This window comes from Ranitomeya variabilis, chromosome 6 (genome assembly GCF_051348905.1).
Source record: "Ranitomeya variabilis isolate aRanVar5 chromosome 6, aRanVar5.hap1, whole genome shotgun sequence".
Lineage (NCBI taxonomy): Eukaryota > Metazoa > Chordata > Amphibia > Anura > Dendrobatidae > Ranitomeya > Ranitomeya variabilis.
In genome coordinates, this window is record NC_135237.1 from 283,970,053 (window position 1) to 283,982,408 (window position 12,356).

Genomic DNA, 12,356 nt, shown 5'->3' on the forward strand with positions numbered 1-12,356 from the left:
AGCCAGAATCTGACCCTGCTGAAAGTAAGGTTCCCCTTCCCGCATGCTATACCACCTTACACAGGGACAAAGAGGAAGGTGCAGATGAAAGTGCAGGTTCCTTCATCAGGTGGGGGGGCATACTCGTTGGCGACGTCACTGGCACAGGGCCCCTCAGAGTACGCAAAAGTGTCGCTGCTGGTGGGAGGCGCCCCCGCCATGCAAACACACCGCCGTACTTTGAGGGGCCCTGTGCCAGTGCCAATGCGAACGAGTGGGCCCCCCCTGCTTGCTCAGGATCACAGCACTTGCAACGTTGAAATACTTACCTCTCCCTGCTCCACCACCGTGACGTAGTCCGCATTTCCTGGGCCCACGAAAAACTTGAGCCAGCCCTACTCCCCCCACAACTTTAGCCAAATGACCCCCAATTTCCAATGCCCAACTATTTTTATAAAGTTAATTAAGATTGACAAGCTTCAGAAACAAGAATGGATGTTTTTGGCATTAAAATGGGCACTGTAGGTGTTTTCCTGGCCTCCACTCACTGCCGACTATGCTTCCCCATTGACTTGCATTGGGTTTCGTGTTTCGGTCGATCCCCGACTTTTAGCGATAATCGGCCGACTGCACTCGACTCGACTCTGGACAAAGTCGGGTTTCACAAAACCCGACTCGATCTTAAAAAAATGAAAGTCGCTCAACCCTGACTGTGGGTATAAGAGGAAAGACACACGCAGGCAGAAAAACAGGATTTAGCAAAAGAGGCACTTCTAGCTAAATAGAAAAGGATAGGACAGAATTCTAAGCGGTCAGTATTAAAATCCTAAAAATATCCACAGCAGATAATACAAATATTCCACATCTAACTAAAGACATAGAAAGTATATCTGCATCTCCTGAGAATCCAGCATGACTGAAAAATCCAAAGTCTAAGCTGGACAAAAACACAATAAATTGCACTGAATTGCAAAGCACACGGCATGTGTGCACAGAGACAAAAAAACAGACACTTATCTTAGCAGACTTGGCAGTATGGCATGAGGAGCCAGAGAGAGATGCAATCCCTCCAAGTACAATGGACAACTGGCACAGACTCATGGATCCTGCACACCTTAATACCTAATAGAGCTGCAATCAGCAGAAACACCTGCCCGGATTACAACCCCAAGACAACTGCACTACCACCAACAACCACCGGAGGGAGCCCAAGAGCAGAATTCACAACACAGCACTCTGTCAACAGCCAGCTTCTTTAGCAATGTTCTTTTGTGGTTTACCAACCAAGTGGAGTGTGTCAATGGCTGCCTTCTGGACATTTGTCAAGTCAGTAGTCTTCCCCATGATTGTGGAGCCTACTGAAACAGACTAAGGGACCTTTCAAAATGTTAAGGAAGCCTTTGCTGGTGTTTTTGTTAATTATTCTAATTTACTGAGATAATGACTTTTGGGTTTTCATTGGCTGTAAGCCATAATCATCAACATTAACAGAAATGAACACTTGAAATAGATTACTCTGTTTGTAATGACTCACTATAATATATGAGTTTCACTTTTTGTATTGAAGAACTGAAATAGATTAACTTTTTGATGATATAGAAAAAACAACTTGAGCACAACTGGAGGGAGGTAATAAGGTTCAGGTTCTCAAACCATGCAGATAGTGAATAGAGTAGGGCAATGGGGTACTCGGCACCGGGTCCTTCGGATCGGGGGATGTCACGGTGGCTGACCCAGCCCGTGGCCCTCAAGGGTGTCCGGTAAAAGAGTTTATATATGGGAAAGGTGCAGTAAAGAATGAGGAGATTTTTGCAGTCTTTTTATCTTGTTTACTGAAGACTTCAGAAGGTATCCTCAGCCCGTAGCACCAGATGACAGGGCAGGCAGAGTCCGGTCGGTCTGAAGGCAAATCCAGAGTCCCCTTTATCCAGGCGGACATCAGTAGCCTTCCTCTAGCGCCTGTGTGTTGTAGTACCTCCCTGCTGAGCTTCTCGGTAAAGTCCTCACAACTAGTGTTGAGCATTCCGATACCGCAAGTATCGGGTATCGGCCGATACTTGCGGGTATCGGAATTCCGATACCGAGATCCGATACTTTTGTGGTATCGGGAATCGGTATCGGGATTAATATCAATGTGTAAAAGAAAGAATTAAAATAAAAAATAGGGATATACTCACCTCTCCGACGCAGCCTGGACTTTACCGCCGTAATCGGGAGCCGTTGTACCTAAAAATGCGCGCTTGAAGGGCCTTAGATGACGTCACGGTGCTCTGATTGGTCCGTAGCGGTCGCGTGACCGCTACACGACCAATCACAAAGCAGTGACGTCACCTAAGGTCTTTCAAGCGCTTGAAAGACCTTAGGTGACGTCACTGCTTTGTGATTGGTCGCGTAGCGGTCGCGCGACCGCTACAGACCAATCAGAGCGCAGTGACGTCATCTAAGGCCCTTCAAGCGCGCATTCTTAGGTACAACGGCTCCCGGTTACGGCGGTAAAGTCCAAGGCGCGTCAGAGGGTGAGTATATCCCTATTTTTTATTTTAATTCTTTCTTTTACACATTGATATGGATCCCAGGGCCTGAAGGAGAGTTTCCTCTCCTTCAGACCCTGGGAACCATACAGGATACCGTCCGATACTTGGTGTCCCATTGACTTGTATTGGTATCGGGTATCGGTATCGGATTAGATCCGATACTTTGCCGGTATCAGCCGATACTTTCCGATACCGATACTTTCAAGTATCGGACGGTATCGCTCAACACTACTCACAACTATTGTAGATGGAATTTCTCTTTCTCTCTGTCCCCCAGATGGTATGGATAGGACAAACCCGTATGGCTGGTGACTTGAGACTTTGGTTAGGGACTCTAGCACGCCCCAGCCTCTGAGTGGTGTCAACGTGCCTCCTGGGTATGCAAGGTTGGACAGGCAACTTGGAATCACTTGCCCTGCCAGTCTCTGAAGCAAGGCATAGAGCACTTACTTCCACGGTGCGTTGGCTACCAGATTCTGCGCCTCAGTGGGAAGCAGCTTGCTCCTGGCTGAACTCACTCTGATATTCCTCTCCTGTGCTCTACTTTCCTGCACACTCTTTGCAATATATTCACTTTAGTGTCTTCTTCCAGGAGCTGCAGCCCTTCAGGCTCCAGGACTCCTTCCTCTCCCTCTGTCCTCCTGACAGGAACTGAACCCTGACTTCCTCCAGCCAGGATGTTAAATAGGGGAGTTCACCCTAAACATGCTTAGAGCTCCCCCTTCTGGTCTGGAGTATGAACATGTTGCAGGTGTGTGATACCTGAATGTGGTTGTCTTTCATTGCCTTCAGACATGACATCACTTCCCTCCCTGAAAGGATAATCACATCACTGCGGCGACCAGGACACTGGGGCACCACACTCCCCCCTGTTAAATCCAGTACTCCGGGACTAGGAAAAGTAGAACAACAATACATGTTAGCAAAAGACATACAATTTTGAAATGCTATAAACAACTTGTGCAAGAGTAGTGCTTCCCTTTATGGGAGGTGAGGACACTTGAACTTTGCAAAAGTCTTGGTCATGCACAGTTCATGACTCCCAGTTCAGTGAGTGCAAACTTGAAACAGCAAGGATCCCGGGTAAACAAAGGGATCCCTTTTAAAAGTATAATGAAAGTTTTTGAGTAATTCACTGTCCATTACTCCATTGTCCATTTTAAACCTGTAACAAAGATATATATACAGACATTTTCAAACAAACAGCAGCAACCATTAATATTTCCAAGTTTTGTAGCGAATTGGGGTTTGATTCTTGGTGCTACGTGTAGACCTCCGCAGTACAGGGGTTGCTAATGACCTAACAGGGTCTGCTGTGCTTGCTATCGCTGGTGTAGTGCACTGTCTTTTGACTATACTTCTAGTGAGCCTAGGTAGCACTGGTATGCTGGAGCTCTCAGGACTGCTTCTACTAACTGTAGGCATGGCAGATTCACCGATAGCAGAGGGTGGACTTGCCGATTCAACTGTTGGCATGGCGTCCTCTGTTGAAGTCTGCTGTTGTTGAATTATGGCTGGGGTCATATCTGCTGTTTGAATCTGTTGGTGCAGAGTCTCTTTTGGCTCAAGATGGTCTGGCATGGCATTTGGTTCCGGCGTTTTCGGCTTATGAAACATCAAAACAGGTACCACGATTGCCTGACTTATTTGAGTCCAAGACTGGGGAAAGTCTCCAAGAACAGTGTGTATCATCTTCTCCTCTTCCATGGGTGGAGATGTTCCTGGATCTGTTTCTCTATCTCTCAACTTATCAGGGCATATTTTGAGGTGGTCTCTGGATATTGCTGTCGAAGTTTCTCCTCCATCTTTGCTGATGAGACAGACTTTTGTATTGTCAAAGTCGGATGGCAGGATGGTATATGGTTCTGCTTCCTATTGGTCGTCAAGTTTGTGTAGTCTCCTTTTCCGTTTGAGTACTTGTTCACCTGGTGACAAGGGAATTGCAGGAGCATGCTGGTTGTAGTCCCTTTCTTGTTTTCGTCTGGCTTGGGCTAGACTTCTTTCCACGCATTCCTGTACTTTGCGATACTTTTGCGGTCTTTCTGTATCCCAATCTGCATCTGGCGAGGTATCTTCTGGGGTTAGGACTCCCATGTCTAGATCAACAGGTAACTTACTGGATCTTTCTCTCATCAGGTATGCTGGTGTACAGGTGGAATTCACTGGGATGTGGTTGTACATGTCTACCAAGTCGGGCAACTTTGCTGGCCATAAGTTTCTTTCTTCCAATGGCAAAGTTTTCAGTAAGTCAATCACCACTTGGTTCATCTTTTCGCACATCCCGTTGGATTGTGGGTGATACGGTGTCGTTCTGATCTTTTTACACCCGTATAAATTGCAGAATTCCTGGAACACTTCCGCTTCAAAGGCTGGTCCTTGATCAGTCAGTACCTTCTCTGGGTACTGGCTACAGAAGTACTGCTGGAAGGCTTTGGCTGCTGTCCTTGCTGTCAGATCTTTGACAGGCACAACTACCAGAAATCTGGAGTAGTGGTCCACGATGGTTAGAGCGTAGACATAGCCAGACCAGCTTGGTGTTAGCTTCACATGATCTAGCGCGACCAGTTCAAGTGGCCGTTTGGTGATGATGGGCTATAGGGGAGCCCTTTGGCTGTCACGGTCCGTTCTGTGCAGGCTACATGGACCACACTCATGGCACCACTTCTCAATGTTTTTCCTCATACCAATCCAGTAGAATCTCCCCCAAAGTAGGATCTCTAGCTTCTTCCATCTGAAATGTCCTGCTCCATCGTGGTACGCTTCCAGAACCATTGGCACATCTTGTCTTGGGACCACTATCTGCCAGACTAACTCATGGGTGCGCGGGTCGATGTTTCTCCGGCACAGCTTACCATCGTAGATAAATAATTTACTGTACTTTTCTCCTTCCACAGCTGTCGGGTCTCTGGTGGAGCATCTAGGCCAGGGCGCGAGTCGGCTTGTGTCAGTAGCTCTTTCACCAGATGGACCGCGGGGTCGCTGTCCTGGGTTTCTGCCCATCCATGGTGGGGCAGGAGATTCCGTGTGGCATCCTGCTTGTCCTTGCACCTGTCCCTCACATGATGGGAATACTGATCTGCCTTGGGGCAATGGAAAGCTGATAACTCTATCTCTTCGAGTGTCTCTGATTCTTCTCCCATCTCTGGCAAGTTGGGCATTCGGGACAAGGCATCAGCATTCGCATTCTTGTGCCCTGCACGGTATTTGATTGTTGACCGTGAAAACGGTGAATCTTGCTGGAGCCAGATAGTGCTTGAATCTTTCTGTTATGGCCCAGACGATGGCGAGGAACTCCAGCTTAAAGGAACTGTGATTTTCGGGGTTCCTCTCGGTGGGACGCAGTTTCCTGCTGCCATAGGCGATGACCCTTTCTTTGCCTTTCTGGACCTGGGACAACACGGCTTCCAGTCCCACATTGCTGGCATCTGTGTACAGCACAAACGGTTGGTCATATTCAGGGTAGGCCAGTACCTCGTCTCCTGTCAGAGCCAACTTCAAACAAGTGAAGGACCTCTCCAATCTGTCGTCTCAGTCGAATGGGGTCTTCTTACCCTTGATCTTCTTGGATTGGCCCACTAACAGGTCTTGTAGCGGTGCAGCTTTCTTGGTGAAGTCCTTGATGAATCTTCTGTAGTAGCCTACCAACCCAAGGAACTGCCGGACTTCATGGAGGTTGCTGGGCTTCAGCCAGTCTCTATCACAGTGACCTTGTCAGGGTCTGGGGCCACTCGTTCGGCACTCACCACATGGCCCAGGTACTGCACTTTGGGCTTTAATAGATGACATTTGGACGGTTTTACCTTTAGGCCAAATTTGGGCAGAGCTTCGAACACCTCTGCTAGGTGCTTCAGGTGGTCCTCATAGGTTTTGGAGAAGACGATGACATCGTCCAAGTACAGCAGGGCTATTTCGAAATTCTTGTGTCCAAGACCGCACTCCATCACCCTTTGAAACGTTCATGGGGAGTTGCACAATCCGAACGGCATGTAGTTAAACTCACAGAGACCCATCGGTGTGGTAAAGGCCATCTTTTCCTTGTCCTCCTCCGCTACGGGAACCTGCCAGTACCCACTGGTGAGGTCTAAGGTAGAGAAGTAGTTAGCAGATTTCAAAGCAGCTAATGCCTCTTCTATTCTGGGCAGTGGGTATGCATCTTTGTGTGTAATGCGGTTTATCTGCCTATAATCAACACACGTTCTCATTGTGCCATCCTTCTTCTTGACGAGGACTAATGGGGCTGCCCAGGGGCTACAACTGTCTCTAACTACCCCAGCTTCCTTCATTTCTAGTAACATGTCCTTGGCACACTGATAATGAGCTGGAGGTACAGGACGGTATCTTTCTTTGATGGGCGGATGATTTCCCGTGGGGATATGATGCTGAATCCCTTTTACCTGCCCAAAATCTAATACCTGCTCATACTCACGGACTACCCTGTAAGCCCCTTGTTTTTGGTGTGATGGTTTAGAGTCGTGGACCTGTAGAAGTGCTGATTGCATGAAATGGCCGTTGTCCACCTGCACTCCTTGCTCCCTCGCTATTACCTGGCATGTGTCCAACATAATCTGAGATATGGCTTAAAAGACACATTAAAGACGTTCACAACAGCAAGCTGGTGAGTGCCGCCTTCTGTTTTATCTTTTTTTGACATGGAAAATGATCTTATTACTTCTACCCAAGTGCATGACCTTACATTTATCCCCATTAAAGCTCATTTGCCATTTATCAGCCCAAGCTTCTAGTTTACATGAATCATTCTGTAATATAATATTGTCCTCCTCTGTATTGATTACCTTGCAGAGTTTAGTGTCATCTGCAAATATTGAAATTCTACTCGGTATGCCCCCTACAAGGTCATTAATAAATATGTTATAAAGAAGAGGGCCCAATACTAACCCCTGTGGTACCCCACTGCTAACCGCGACCCAGTCCGAGTGTGCTCCATTAATAACCACCCTTTTGTTTCCTATCCCTGAGCCAGCTCTTAACCCACTTACACATATTTTCCCCTATCCCCATTATTCTCATTTTATGTATCAACATTTTGTGTGGCACCATATCAAAAGCTTTTGAAAAGTCCATATACACTACTTCCACTGGGTTCCCTTGGTCCAGTCCGGAACTTTCCTCTTCATAGAAAAGCAATGAGGGTTAGTGCACTTACTAGAGAAGTCCATTATTATACGAGGAGTAATAGTTCCTATGGAAAGTAAAAGTGGAACTCAGTGCTGTCCTTTGGTAAGTGTGGGTGCACTAGGAGAGCCACATGATATATTACCTTAAGCAGATGTGCTTCCAGACGTGGCATCCACTGCTAGTCTGGCCCCAGCGTGTGAGTGTGTGGGTATAAGAAGGAGAAAGGTGGGTCTAAAAAGATGCCGGCCAATGAGGCTGTTAGAGCCGAAGACACCAAAGTCACAGACCGGAACAACATAGCGGTGCATTCCAGCTGTTGCTATGTGAGCGTTCCACTTAGAGAGTGCTGATTTGTGGACAAGTGTAGATGCCTGTTAAGGTTAAGGTTAGGGTAAGGAGTTAAGAGTGGAGAAATGTGGTACCAGGTTGGCAATAATGAAATAAAGCAATGGCAAGAAACAATTAAGTGTCGTGAATATGACAGTTTGTTGCTGGGAGTGCATCCATGGAAACCTGCGTGAGCCGTGGGCGGGGTAACAGTGTCTGACCAATGGTGTTGAGGATGGGAAGCAGGGCCAGACTGGCCATCTGGCAAGTCTGGCAAATGCCAGAAGGGCCTGTCTGGTCATGGCCTGCCTTATCTGCTACGTTGTTAAGAGAATCGGTCTTCTCAAGATACCCATACTGTTAAGAGTTGTGATGGAGCACAAAGTTGCTCCGTCACCCCAGCAGGCCATGAGTATCATTACAAATATTGGTGTTGTAGTAAATCTTCCTTTCCTTTCCTCCATTCAGGGTAATATTAGTAATATGTTCCATCTGGTTCTTGGGGACGGGGCCAACATGGGTCTGTGTGATTTCAAATGCCAGGACTGAATTACAGCCCTAGTCCGTACCTGATGGGAAGCTATGTAATTAACATACGGTGCTGAGTCTCCAAAGGAACATAATAGGAGACTTAGGGAGCCAGTGCCAAAGCAGGTGAATTAGATTCATCCTATTATGCTGTGTCATCCATAAAGAAAGTGACTGTGATATACATTCCACATGAGACAGGAGAAAGCTTGTGTCAGTCACGTCCGGTCCACATACATTAATACAGACGGCTCTAAAAGGAAGAAAAATATATTAGCATATTTTTATGTCTCAAAACCTCCTACTTAAAAACATAAATAAATATATATATATATGTATATATATTAAAAATGAAATGGGTTTGCGCAGAGTAGGGTTATACAAAAGTATTTGCCGCAAAGCAACAGACAACACCACAAAATTGTCAATAAAAAACAACAAAATATACTAAATAGTTTGCGCAAAAATACCTTGTACAAAGAACATAACAAATTTATTATAGAGACCATAAAACACTAATATCAGTCAATTGACTGGTCACATTAAAACCACATAAAATGAACGTGAGAAAAGTCCCAAAAAGTTGAGTGAATTAGCTCCAAAGCATATGAAGTTAGACCGATAACTGCACAGAGTCCTGGACAATAGATAGAGTTGAAGCAGCTGTATATAGTTAGGGTTACCTCTATGGTCAGATGCTGGAGTCCACAGTATTAGATGCTTCTCTGAAGGTAATAGCAGCCAAAAAAAAGAAAAAAAATACTTTCAGGAGAACGGTCCCGGCCGGTGACTCACGCTTCCTGAGCCTTCTCCCTGCCGGCGTGCGAGCGTGTGCAAGCTCATAATTGAAGTCTGCGGTGAGATGGTGAGTCAGCAGGACCTGGCGTGACGTAGGTAGTCACATGACAGGCAAGGGTACGAGGCGGAATGAGGACCAATTCCAACGCGTTTCGGAGACCACGGTCTCCTTCGTCAGGGATGGTCCTTTAGGAGACAAGAGCTGCTTTATATATGATCGACTGATTTGCTGTAAGGAGGAAGGAACATATTAAGTGAATGCAAATAGCTCAACCTCACTGTTGAGGCCAGTGGGTTTCAATGAGTCCAGATTGAATATCCATTTGCTCTTAGCTCTGGACATTTTTTTAATATAGTCACCATTCCTCCAATCTCTTTTTATGATTTCCAGACCGGTAATAATTGTGCCATTAATAGAACCATTGTGTTTATCTCTATAATGCTTAGATAATGGATGTCCCACAAACTTGTTCTTAATATTTCTCAGGTGCTCATTAATTCTCACATTCAGTGGGCGTTTTGTGCGGCCCACATAGATTTTACAACAGGGACATTTCAGAGAGTAAATCACCCCAGCGGTAGTACAGGTGATAGCATCCCATATTTCAAATTCATTTGTCCCATTAGTGATGACTGACTGTTTTGTAGTCCTCAAAGTTTTGCACACTTTACATTTTGACATGGATAGAAACCACATATTTTTCTACCAATATACTGGCTAGGATTTCTTTTTGGTTATAACTGAGAATTGATGGGGCTATTGCATTACCCAATTTGTGGTTTTTTTTGAAGATGAATCTGGGATTAGGAGGAATAGTCTCCCCAATTATTTTATCCTCCTTTAGTAAATCCCAGTGCTTCCCAACAATTTTTTTCAAAATGTGTGCATTAGCATTATATTGGACAATAATAGGGATGTCATTTAGGATGTCAGATTTTCCTTTATCTTTCTTACCACCACTTATCAGGTCATTTCGTGGCCTCATAGTTGCCATCTGTCTAGCATTAAGTAAATGGCTTATCTCATATCCTTTATTTAAAAAGTTGGTAGTTAATAGGTCCGCCTCCATGTTAAAATCTTGAGGGCGTGAGCAATTCCTATACAAATGGGTAAACTGACTTCTTGGCACATTTAGAAGCCAGCTAAATATACAGTGTATATATATATATATATATATATATATATATATATATATATATATATATATATATTCATGGAGACCACACTGCAACATAACTGAATCATACTGGGAGGAATGAGGTGTACTCCCAGTTTAAGTAGTGATATTGGATAAAAGATAATCTGTGATCAAAATAATTTTACAAAAATGCTGACAGTTCATAATCTCTGTTAAGACCCCTGGGGCTCATTGTGTCCAGGGTGTGAATCCAATAGGCCTCCCGTTTTTTTTTAGGTGGAGGACTCTATTGCCGCCATGGCGGAGAGGTGATACTTGCTCGATCACCTGAAATCTAAGTTGGGAGATATTGTGGCCCATGCTGATGAAATGAAAGGGAATAGGAAGAAGGAGGTTTTTGCACCTAACAGTAGATTTATGCTTAGAGATTCTATCCTGTATTGGCTATGATGTTTCTCCTACATATAAGAGACCACAGGGGCATTTTACGAGGTAAATCACAAATAAAATAAATCGCAGGTAAAGAAATTCTGAATTTTGAATTCCTTATCAGAAAAAGGATGTACATATTTAACCTCTTTGAGTACATTGTTGCATTGGATACAGTGCAAACAAGGGAAAGTTCCCATTTTAGGGTTTTGAAGAATCTTTGCCTATGTGAACTAAGTTTAGGGCCAATATCTGCTGTGACCAATGAGTCCTTCAAATTAGGTGCTCGTTTGAAGCATGGAAGGAAAGGTTGACTACATTCCTGGACATCGGGGTAAGCTGTCGATAATAAATGCCAATTTTTACGTATGGACTTGTGGATGATATAGGCAAAAGGATGAAAGGTGTGTACAAAGGGAATGCGATTTGATGTTCTTTTTTGTGTTCTTGAAGGGGCATCCCTGGATTCAGCCAGTATGTGGGAAGAATAACCCCTTCCCATAAATTTATTAGTCATCTCACTCAGATGATGATCTCTAACGTCTGAGTCTGTGACTATACGTCTCACTGTTTGATATTGTGACTTGGGTATAGCCCGTTTGGTGGCAAGAGGGTGGAGACTTTGAAAATGTAGGAGGCTGTTACAGTCTGTTTCTTTGACATATAGGTCAGTGGATAGAGTACCCCCAGAATCTTTAATAACCATAGTGTCTAAGAAATGTATGCGTTCGGGATCGTGTCCCATTGTGAATTGGATACCAGGCCAAGATGAATTCAAGACATCAAAGAACAAGAGGAGGGACTCCAATGAGCCACCCCATATGCAAAAAATATAATCAATATAGCATTTCCATACAATGACCTTATTGAGGAATAGTTTCATGTTTGTAAATGATGGTCTCCTCAAAGTCTGCCATATAGGCATTTGCATACGGGGGTGCTACTTTGGGCCATTATGGCCCCACGTACCTGCAAGTAAAAGTTATCCTGGAACAGAAAAAAATTAGAGGTAAGTATCACTTGGAGAAGGTCAGTACATAGGTGTAATTGGTCCCTATCCATTCCTGTGGATGCTAATAAGCAAGATGTTGAGTTGATGCCATCAGAGTGGGGGATGGAAGTATAGAGATCTTTAACGTCCATTGTAACCAGTATAGCATCCTGTGGGATAGTATGAAGATGTTGGATGATTGAGAGAAAGGCCCCTGTATCCAGGATGAAAGACTTAGCTTTTTGGATTAGGGGACCACACCCGTTGTCATAACCACCACTATCTTCAATTGCTGGTACTGGATATATTGATATTGTATTTTTTTTTTTTTAAATGCTTCTTTTATATTATCACAATAGGGTTTTAGTCCTTTGTGTAGACCAGAATATTTTTTTTCCACTCAAAGCAGCAAAGATTTGTTTGAAATGAGAATGAAACACAGAATAGAATCATAATTTGCTTACATTTTCATTATACAGTAAATTAGCTTTATAC